This window comes from Protopterus annectens, chromosome 7.part0 (genome assembly GCF_019279795.1).
Source record: "Protopterus annectens isolate FY-2018-M chromosome 7.part0, PAN1.0, whole genome shotgun sequence".
Taxonomy (NCBI): Eukaryota; Metazoa; Chordata; order Ceratodontiformes; family Protopteridae; genus Protopterus; species Protopterus annectens.
Genome location: NC_056739.1, coordinates 888624667 through 888636855, shown reverse-complemented (window position 1 = coordinate 888636855; position 12189 = coordinate 888624667). Strand labels below are relative to the sequence as shown.

Sequence of the window (12189 nt, the reverse complement as noted above, 5' to 3'; positions counted from 1 at the left end):
AGCTTGTGAACATCTGAAGCTAAGCACAATTATAAATCCTTCTTTAGCTATATTAGGAAACCAGAGACTTCTTTCCAAAGTGCATATGGCCCTGGATTCCTTAAATCTCTATTATCACAAAAGAACTTGTAGTGAATGTGTTTTCTAAGAGCAAAAAATACTTCTTCCATGGGGCTTGACAATATACATGGCTACTTAATAAAAAGTACTAAGCATGGTCTGGCATAGTCATTCTTCAAACCATCTAACCTAAGTTTAAATACAGGTTTTGTTCCTGATGTTTTGTGCAGTGCATTGGTGATGTCCCTCTATAAGGGAGGCCCTACCACCAGCCCTGGTGATTATAGATGTATCAGACTAAGTCATCTCATCTGCATATTGTAACTAACCTTATTAACCAAGATATCAAAAATTTCATTAGACTTGGCTAGCAGTATTTTGGGTTTGTCAAGGGAAGATCCTGCCTAATTTATTTGGTTAACTTCTTCGAGAGGGTTGCACAGGCTGTTGATTGTAGTCATGTTGCTCAAATGACATATCTTGACTTAGCAAAGCATTTTGACACTTTATCCCATCCTCGTAGTGTAAGCTTAACACTTTAAAATTAGACTCTTATGTGTTAAGAAGGGCAGCAAATTGATTAAAAGACATAACCCATAAAGTGCAAGTAGAGGGTATGAAGGTAACCAGTGCTATCCCCTCCAAGGCTCAGTGCTGGGACTCCTCCTTTTCGGCATTGACTTTTTTGATCTCCAGACTGGAAAACAAGATCTATGGCTAATGAAGACTGACAACTGCAAACTGGGAGTTAATGTCAAGTCTCCCTCTGATACCTTAGCCTTTCAGGAATAACTTGCGTGTATAAGTAACTGATTTATTAAAATGGGCTCAAACTAAATGCAAAAAAAGTGTAATTACATAGTGTTACATTTTATAGACAACCTCTCCCCTCAGCATGTAACACAGATAATACACTACACCAAAATGGAAATGTTTTTATGAACCTATGACCTATCATGGGTTGATAATTCTCTCTCTGTCTCTCACTGTGTGACAACAGTAGTCAGAAAGTTTTTCTGCCCAGCATAGCCAATTGCCAAAAGAATATCACTCAGATATAAAAAGTTTATTTTTCCCTTATATGCAGCACTGATTGGGTCAGTTACTGGGTACACTGCCCCTCTTTGGGATGTACCTCACTAGACATATTAAACAACTAGAAAGACCCAATTGCTTGCTAAGAAGGTCACAGACTTAAAGACCATATGCTACCAACAGAAACTGGAACAATTGTCTCTTTATTGTATACCTTATATACACACAAGGGGAGAACTATCCCTTGCCTTCCATGACATTAGAGGTCCAGTTGTCCTAGATATTTTTTATCTCCATATGTCTTGTAGTTCCACAAATGCTAGAACCAGGGACGTAAATCTTTATCAACAGATAAATGAAATCGGACAGAGAAACAGATCCATCATACAACATCTACCCATGTCTGAAACATGCTGCCTCTGCAGATTAAGCAGTCTGATTCACTATCATCCTTCAAAAAGGACCTAAATGACTGGATGGACATACCCAAATTAATTTCAGGCTTGACTGTCCTATCTCCCCTGCAGAATGAGAAGTATTGTCTAAGGGTGGGTACTGGGAAAAAGTAAATGGTCACAAGCCTCAGCTGCCTTGAAATTCATATGAATCTTATGATTACTTGTATGCATGAAAGTAAGAATTTATTCAAAGTACAAGTGCAGTGGGACCCAATGTGCATTGGAAGGCACTGAAACCTGAAGAGAGTGGTGTGAAATGAGTATGGGGAGACAGGTCAAACACTGCTTGGAGGGGTGTTCACTGTGCAGCCTATTTGTGGGTGTGGAAGGTGTAAATCCGTTTTTACAGCAACAATTCATATTTCCTGCATACTTCTGTAGCAAAGCTGCACTCAGGTTGTTGTGAGTCATATCTGTGTGCCCAGTTTCTACTTATTTTGCTTAAAACCAGTGTTACGACTCAACAGACCATATCGTTGGTGGCCATCAGAAATTATCATTTTAGATTAAAGATTTAATTTTAAGAAAAAAATATTTAATTTTACTGGTGGATAGTGAAGTGGATCCAGGCACCAAGTGGTGAGCAGTGGTGTAGACAGTGAATTGGACTTACTCAGCATGCAAAAGTTTTGTCATCAAAGGTGTGTGCACCCTTTAAGCTTCAAGGTCCTTCTACAGATGTGCACAGTAGTTATTTTAGTTTTCAGGTAGAACAGGTTAGGAAATGGGTCAAAATGAGCTCTGAAGAATAAATCAAGGTGTCAGTGTCACAGCTAACTAAAATTTATAAAATAAGGGAATGCCCCCTGACAATATGTCCAAGAGGAAATGAGAGTAACCTTCTATGCACCTGAAATGTAGCCCACAAAACTGAGAGAATGACAGGTGCTACGGATGTGCAGCATTCAAGACAAAGACAGTCCAACCCATAGCCAGATGTATTTGAAACCCAGCTGGAATTACAGACTGGTGCTAGAGATGAAAGCTCTGGAGTTACAGACAGCTGATACAATAAACAGCTTGAGGTGTAAAGAGTGCTACAACATGCGGAAAAAAAGTGAAAAGCAGCCTCAGCAAAAAAAGTAAATGCTGGTCCCCTGCCGAAGATGAGCAAGTTCTAGAAAGAGACTAAGCCAAACCCTGGACGACAAAATCAGTACCAAATTACTTTAACAGCAAAAAAGGGGGGGGTGAATTTGATAGTTTCATATGGGCATCTGAAAGGGTGTGCAATGAACATCAAAATGAGCAAGCACAGTGGTCAAGATTTTTAACTCCTGTGCTCATGAGTAAAGTAACAAATGACATTTGAAATTTAAATATTGTTTGCTTGAATCATGATACATTTAAACAATTTTCCTTGATGTTTTAAACTGACTCCTGGAGCATATACAAAGAAATTCAAATATCTTAGAATAAAGACATGGAACAAGGTAAGTGACTATACTGTAGAAATCAGCCCTTTGTTGCCAAGTCACTGCATTTGACAGGCTAGCACACTTTTTGGTGATGGAGCACACAGCATACTGCCTGAGGATGTATGAATCTAGCTGACAGCCTGGGACTGTAATACGGTGAATAGATAAGGAAGGAAGAGACACACTGTCTAGTGATGAAAAGGGGCTATCCTGCACTTCACATAGGTATAATGGGACTCATGGGGGTAGCTTGAGCCATTACAGCAAGTTAAACAGGTGAAATGAGAAATCACCAGTTCTAGTAGGGTCTATATTAGATAAACGAAAGTTTACCTTACCGAACGCTGACATTATCGAAAATCCCGGAACTCGAAACTGCAAATGTGGGGGACTGTGCCCCCCCCCCTGCTAAATATATATTCCAACTCCGAGATAGCACTACAGTGAGGAAAGGGCAAATATTCCCATCTTCACTGTACTACGATCTCACAATTCCGGTTTTGGGTTCCTGGATTTAAGCTCATGTTAGCATTCGGTAAGATAAACTTTCGTTTATCTAATATAGACCCGTTCTAGTACACATCTGGATCTTGGGGGTCAAATATTTACATGGTAATCAATGGGACTTGTATAGCACACCAATATCCATTGAGACAAGGTGGGGAACAAAAGTTACAGAAACAGCAAGCATTGGTAGCACTATGACAGTGGTGACTTGTCTGGAGACAACTGCTGAACCAAACTACAACAGTGGTCTGTTCCCTATCCTGGTGGACAGGTAAGAGACTACTGCCAAGAGCTATAGAGCAACAGATACAACTACAGGTACACCTTCACTGGTTGAAATGGAGCAATACTGCTGGGCAGTGGATTGGATTCAGGCATCATTTCCACTATTTACCATCACACCTTTACAGTGGTCCATCAACTTTCATAAGCAAACTTAACCAGAAAGTACACCAGGATCACATAAAAATAGGGATTTGTGCTTACTGGGCTTAACCTATTAGCAAGTGAATACAATAAAAGCCCATTTAAAAAAAATCAATTCTAATTTAGCCATCAGAGAAAAGTAGGCTAATAGAGATGAGTGGAAAAACTGTACAGCAAAATGTAAAATTCAACTTGTAACAAATAGCCTATGAATTGTTACTAAAAAAGAGAGAGGAAAGGAGGCCAGTAAACATGCTGAGCAAGGTGCAGATGAAGACACAGTATAGTTATGTGATGTTACCCATTATAACCACTGATAGGATTATTTTACTGGACATTTATTACATGAATGGGATAAAGCTGTAACCACAGTGCACCCTACTGGAAAAGAACAGAAATGCATATAAACTATATGCATATGAAATGTATGTTTTGATGGTACAGGCTGGAACATACAGCGTTAACTTGCAAACTCTGAGAAAATAAGTGAAGAGTTTTATGACTGTGTTTATCTCAGCAAGAAGACAGGGTGTTTACAACTAGAAGTTCTTTCTATTGTCTGGAAATGGAAATAATTACAGGTTTCCAAAGAAAGTGTTTAACTGTTTTACGACTTCCAGTTCCAGGCAAACTTCTGAGAGATAAGTATTTTTTGACACAGAGGTGCTAAATTTTAAGTTTTTGTTAGCCTGGGAACTGAAGGCAGATGACAAAGAATGACTTCATCCAGCTGACCCAGCAGTAATGTGTTGTTATTAATTTAAGAACCATCTCTCAGAGAAAGTCTTTGCATTTTGTATTTGTCTTTGGGCCTGAAAACATCCTCTCATCAGCACTTCTGCCTTGCTAATAATTTTACAGATAGATAGGAATATAGTATGATTAGTTTAGATGTTTTCTGTATTTATGTGAGACTGCCCTGCAATGTTGTTTTAAAATATTTCATGTGATTCTGAAGTCTGACATTGTATTGAGTTACTGAGTATTGTCTTGTTCTTTTATTATTAAATACATTTAAACCTTTTAATTGTGGTTGGTTTGTTTAGAGATACTTAAGCTCTTAGAGTACCTGCACATGTATTTGGTGACACTGTATAAGCCACTCCAATGGCCTTAAAAGTCTTGGTCACACTTACCATTTGGATAATAGTAACATTACACAATAGAATTGGTCACCCTTTGTAAAGGCCTTATAGCAGCTGATAAGTAAGGGTGGTTGGTGGCAGTGAAAACCACATTTTAGTCTGGGCAGAAAGGGGCATAGCTAGTAAACCTGTGCCGGCCTTCCCAAGGAGTGTGTGTGTGTTTGTATATGAAACAAATTTCAAAGTGTGTGTGTGTGTGTGTGAGAGCTACTTGGGCAGGGACATGAACCACTGGTTGGACAGAGAGGGTGCTGGAGGTTTTGGCTTGGCCATTCAGCTGAAATCTTAACCCTATAGCTGTGCCAATGCGAGTCTTACTGGGGATCTAGAGAAAGAGGCAGAAACCAGCCCCAGACTGACTGTGATCTCTGTGTGCTCTTAAGGCAAATTGTACTTTACTGTGTGTATACTTGTCATCGTCCCAGTGTGCATGTCCCTTACTGGTGCTAGTGGTGAGGATTGAGGCTCCTTGATTACTGGGACAGTGCAAGGGCATCACACATGCCCAGCAACAGTTTAGTGAAAAACCTTGCCCTTCTTCAAAACTGGGTACCTAGTCTATATTGCCAAGTGACAGCCTGTTAAATACTGTGTGCAGAGACATTCCTGAAGAAGTTAGCAATGGCAGCAATTGAACTACTTGACTGAGTCCTGACTTACCTCATGAAGGTCTTCCAATAATTGTTTCAACAGAAAGCAATGCAATTTACCAGGAATTTGGAAAGTGTGTCCTTAGATACTGGAACCACTGAGTACCTGCTATGAAAGAAACAGTCATCTGGTCTGTCTGTCTGACGTCCTTAGTACCATAGTGCAACTTTGCTGACTGTGCACATCCCATGGTCTGCAAAAGCCTCTCCTCTCTATTCTCAAGCACTCAAAAGGAGGAATGAAGCAGTATGGACAATTCAGAAACCAACTTAGGCATGAAGGAAAGATTAATCTTCATGTATACTCTATCCTTCTAGATGACTGGGTAATACTTCCCGAACAGCAGAGCTAGTAGCTTGGAAATATTTTTACTGACATAACATGTGCCAGTAAAGAGCCTTTCAATAACTTTTTGAGTTCATCTCTTCTGGCAGGTTCACGGGGAGACAGGACAGGACAGGTATCTAGGTAACCAGAAATAGAGGATTCTCTTGAGGGACTGTTCTACAACTATGCTGGAAGTAGCAAGGGGATCCATTAAAATGCATAAAGGTGGCCGAAACATGTACCAATAAAGGGATGGGCCACAATTTTCTTAAATATGTCCAAGATGTAGAGAGGAAGTTGTAAAATGGAACAGAACTTGGAATCTAGGCCCATTCTTAAAGACATTGCAAATTTTATCCCTTTTTAACTCATTACATCTGAGTGATGACTCCAGGTGCATCTACAGTTAACTCCTACTGATGCCTCTTCGACATCAAATATTGCTTGTTCATATTTGCATCAATAATTCCAAAACCATGATATGTACAAGGTTTTAAAATATATCATCTTAAAGCTTACACAACGGCAAATTCAACTGCATTAACATTTGACCTCTCTCTAGTGCGGGTAAATAGACATTAACTGTTGTTTTTATGATATTAATTTATATACAGAAATAATGTTCACATTTTTCTAAATATCTCAACAACCAAGTACCACAGGCAGAACTCCTTAGCCTCACAAGAAAGCTCCCAGCTAGATGAATAAAATGCGGCTGGCAGTATGTGTGTAACTTGAGTGGTTGCTGAGATATGGCAAGTTGTTTACAACATATTACAAATGTAATAGTTACTGTGTTTACTGTGACTTATAAAATATGGTTTAAGACCTAAAGAATACTACCACTATAAAAAATATGTTTGTGCTGAAGAGTTTTCCATTTATACTTCTTTCATAACCCTATGGTTCTAGCAATATGAACATTTGTTTGAAATGAGAGGACATTATTTGATTTAGTCAAATGGCTTAGCCTCCACCCATTGGAAGTTTCAGTGCAAACTTCCTGAGCTTCATCGGAGTGAATGAGTTAAGTATGAATTCTTAGCAGTAAGCCTCCTTGCCTCTATAGAGAGGATGTAAGCAAAGTGTACGTGGCTATGAAGAATCAGTTATATCTTACAGGCTGAGAGTTTGAAGAACTTGACGTTGGAATGCAGCATTTCCTCATCATGATCAGAGGAAGAACTGCTGATTTTTTGCCTTTATTTCACCGAGAATGCTTCCATATTTTAGAAGACCAGAACACACTGTTTAAACCTTTCACAGGTAACTGCTTGCACCTGCAGACCCCATTGCCTTTAACTAAAAGCATTTGCTAAATGAAAAAAAAAAAAAAACACAGCTAGTAACTTTCCAAAAGCAAGAAAGAACCCATGTAGAGTTTACTCAAAACACACTTGTCAGACCTCTCATGATTAACTGCTTAAAAGCAAGAACTATTGGAAAAATAAACAGCCAATAACTTTGCAAATGCAAGAAAGAACTACAATTTGTTCATGTCTTTCATCATTTTCCCATTTTCCAACCCCATTTGCTTAAAATATTGCCTATAGTTTAATCTAAGTGTATTAGTCTATACAACTCCTTCTATAAAACGGGAAATTATCTTTTAATTCTAAGTACAGTATGATCAATACATTTCCCCTCACACCCAATAGCACAAATTCACAGCAGGATGTTAACTTTACATAACTTCCTTGCATCCTATCTTATCTTGTTACAATGAAAAGTCCTGATACACAATTAAGAAATAGTACTTTCTTTCTTAAATATCACAAGTATATATATATATATATATATATATATATATATGGGATCGGTACTGATCCCCGAAGGAACTTTTCACCGAAGCACAAACAGCCAGGCATACTTCCGCGAAAGTGCTTTTTACCAAAAAAGCACTTTCATGGAAGTATGCCTGCAGCTAGAGGGAGTCGTGGGGGAATGACTGTTGGAGATCGTACTACGGTGCAGATAAGGGAATATTGCCTTTTCCTCACTGTAATGCGATCTTGAAGTGAGAATATTAAATTGGGGGGGTGCCCCCCTACATAAAAGTAGATTTATTGTTTTTTTTTTTGTAATGCACTTTATGAAAGCAATTTTTCAGTGAAAGCACTTTCGTTAAAGTGTGTTTGTTGATGGTGGATTCGGACTATTGAACTTTCATTCAATAGTCCTAGATCCATATATATGTATATATGTATGTATATATATATATATATATATATATATATATATATATGGATATGTATATATATATATATATATATATGGATATATATATATATATATATAAACTTCCCCCTCCTCACATGTAAATACCTCCAAACTGCATATTATACAGGACTGCATTACAACAGAACATACAAATTACTTCACAACATTTTATGCAATTAATAAGAACAAAAGATATTTAACTTAAAATTACTTCAGTCCACTCAACGTTCTTCTAAAAATTAATGACAAAGTGAGGTATATGCTTTAGTGTTCTACCATTTCAACAAACTTCCTGTCTTTTCAGCCACCACTTCTTGTTGAGCCACACATGACATGTCTAAACTACATCTAATGGGACTGACGCTTTTCAGTTCTCCCATTCATTAATTTAACTTGTTGCTGGTATTCTTCCTGTCTTCCTAACATCAGTCTCTGGTTCAAGTCCAAGATACTACTGATTATTCTAGTCAGCTTCTGGATTTTTTTCTGCCACTCTAGCATTTTTCTTTGGAAAAAATAAAAGGTTTTACTGGTAAAGTCTCTCTGTGGGCTTTACTGTTGTCAGGAGATTAAGAAGCAGTGTCCTCTTCAGCTTGCTGGCTGAGTCACTATTAGGCAACTTTTTTTTTAATTTTTCTCCTTAACATATTCTGCATCCAAAATGTCTTTAATCCTCCTGGAAAAATATTCTAAAGACAGCTGGATAGAGCAACTTCAATCTAACATATGCCCCTCAAAATGCTCCGATTGCCAGGATAAACTTGCTCCTCTTCTACCTTGTGTACATTGAATAATAATTGTTCATAAACACTCTGGTTTCTTCAGTTGTTAATACTTTTCTCTTCTGTCATAGCTTTGTCAGGAATAGCACTTTCTGCTGGTATGATTATACCTTTACTAACAGAGGCCTTGGCTGTTTTCTTGTGACCAGATTTGGAGCATGCACTCACTCTGCCTTCTCAATACTGCTGTGGAATACCAGTCCATTTGCTTATTTGTACTTTTATAAAATCAATGTTGTTTATTCCATCTAGTTTCTCTGGTACAGCAAAAAAAAAAAATCAAGGTTTCACTTTGTGCTCTGTCTTCTAACTCCCATATTTTTGTGAACCAGTTCTTCCTAAGAAGCCTCATGTTCAGTCATTCCATCATTTCAAACTCTGACTTCTGCAGTCTTATCAGCTAAGCCAAATATCAAAGAAAAGCTTCTTCTACTTTTTTCTAGCCACTTATCAACTGACTTTATAGATTTCTCCAGTGCCTCATTAATTTTATTTCATGAGCCCATTTGTTTTACTGTTTTCTCTATAGTACTGGAAGCCATATCCTCTACTGACACAAACTTGAACTGCCTTTTGTTGAACAGCTGAAAGACTCTTCACATTGACAGTTCTCCTTTTCTTGTTAATTTTGGCTTACATTCTACAAATGTCAAAAAAAGGCAGTGTAATGTCCAGTCAGTAACTGAATTTTAACTAAACTGAAACATTTACTGACTTTAACAATTTCTCAGTTTTCACACTGGGGGAGCTCTAATCAGCCTAATGTTCAGTGTTTAGCCACTTTAGAAGTTCCAGACACCTTGAATTTTTCAAAGATACAGTTTTTGGGCATGTGTGCCTGTGAATGGTTATACCTGTGCTACATGCTTAGGTTGCTCCATTAACGGCATTGCAGGACAGCTGAATAGACAGACTAACTTCCTTCACAGATCTTCCACCGTTAACTTCAACATGCCATGCATCTAAATTGGCAAAGAAATGTTGAAATCTGATCATACGTGCAACATAATTAAATGCCTGGTAGAAAAGGTACTCGATGAAAGCATGTGTTTACTAAAATGGCACAAACTTCCAAACTGCTCGTCAGGCAGACAGACCAATGGACTCTGTTCAGAAGATTCTGTTTGAGGGTCAGTGCAACTGATATGTAGTCAGATAGCAGAGTCCTACTACAAGATTCCCAGTCCTGGAGTCTGGAGGTCCCTGTTAAATTTTCTTGACATAAGATCTATTACATCTAGCTCATGCCATGCCCTAATGTACCACAATCATTCTGTTATACAAAACCAATTGTGATGATGGCAGAGCAGAACAGAAAGCATTCTGTAACATTTCCTCCAATAGGGAGACTGGAACAATGGGATGTACCCCTTCTGTCTCAAGAGATTTTTGATGATTCCTCCTTGAAAAACCTCTTGAGACCCTGCTGTCTCAAGAAATTTTCAAGGAGGGATCATCACCAATTTTGGTATCGAGAGGAAGGAGCTTCTGTGGGAGAGTTCAAGTGCCTCCTCTGGCACCACTTCTTCCTGGGACCGCCTCAGAGGGGGAACTTCTCAAAGTTCAGTAAGAACAGTCAATGTCAGATACCTTAGGCTTATCTCTGTAATGGATTTCTGCTTTCCTGATGCTCTGTTGAAAAGATGCACGGGCTAATGGCTCAGCTGTATAGGAGTCCAAAGCCAAAATTTACACCAGTGAAAGGTCTCACAACTGGTCACTCAACAAAGTGTTGTATCAAACTCTTCTCCTTCTGCAACTAAAATGATGATACTGTTGTTGAGTGGTCCAGGGGTGTAAAGATTGTTAGTGCCAAAAAACTAAACTTCAGCTCTCTTACTCTGACCCTTGACAATGAGGATGAAGTTGATGCAGATATGGAAAGTATCAGGCCCAAAGCAATAAAAACTGAAGTCAATGATACTATAAAGGGCACTGAGAGCATTGGTACCTTGGTCTGGGTTGATAACTCAATGATCATTACCCTAGACTTTGTAGCATTCTATACCAAACAGGCCAATACTGAGGCTACAGATGCTGACTTAATTGTCAGCAACAAAGAAAGTGGAGATATCAACAGTTGTAGAAGAACCTGAAGTGGGAATATTGGTCTTTACTGACGCCAAAAAGGGGACCAAAAGGAAACATTCAGCTGGGGATGGGATACAGAACATTCTCTTGCCTCCTTGGAACTAGGGGGTGAAAAGAGGACACCAATTTCAATTTGTGCCTTTACTAAGGCCCTCATCATCTTCTCTCAGTCCAGCCTCAATGAAAAAGGGGGATGGTTAGGGGATTTTTGACCATTCTGGTTCTAACACTAAAAAATGGCTGCTGAACTATTTCACTGCAGAAACATCTACAACCACAGAAACTTGACATGTGATATACATCACACAGACATTTTCGCTAACCGTGATGTTGTTAAATGCACTGCAGCAGACAGGGAAACTGTCTCAACTCTTGGCACTTAAAAGGAGCAAGAGAAACCTTGGAAGATGACCAGAAAGACTTGTCATTTCTCCTTCCTCTAAGAACTCAAACCCATCAAAAACTTATCTGGGTAATAAACCGTTAAGAATGAGTTCATTTTTGCATTTGTGCAGCAACCATGTCTCAAAGACTGCACAAATACGAAAAGATCAACACCTAAACATGTAACTCACAACTATGCTTATACTGAGGTAGGATTTTATGCCTACATTTCTGGCATCTTAATCCAGAACACATTCTTTTTGCCCTGCTTATCTATCCAGAACAAAACAAACTCACCACGATAAACTACAGTAAATTATGACCAAATAATACACAATGTCAGCAACTGGTATCAGAAGAAAAAAAAATACAGCACTTAAACAAAATGGTGGTCCCAACCTAGACAACAGAAGAGATAACTTAATAAACTCTTAAGACAGGAAAAAAATTGGAAAAATTACATGAAACCAAGCCAAACTTTAACAAATGTTGAAAATTGCAATGCTTAAAAAAAAAATATCCAGCAAGCTACCCAGGTACACAGTAAGCCAATGTTAAAAATAGCCTGGGGCTGAGCCAACCTGGTAGTGTAGATTGACAAACCCATTGCTATGACCCAGGTTGGACTAGTGGTTCAGGTGATTTATGGTACAGACAGGAAGGACGGATAGTGCTTATCCTACTA

At 38.5% G+C, this 12189-nt stretch overlaps 1 protein-coding gene across 1 annotated transcript in view; it reads right to left on the bottom strand.

Moving 5' to 3' along the window:
- SCAPER (S-phase cyclin A associated protein in the ER) overlaps positions 1-12189 on the bottom strand; it is a gene marked incomplete in the record, with an annotated part of 4815867 nt that overhangs the window by 900896 nt on the left and 3902782 nt on the right.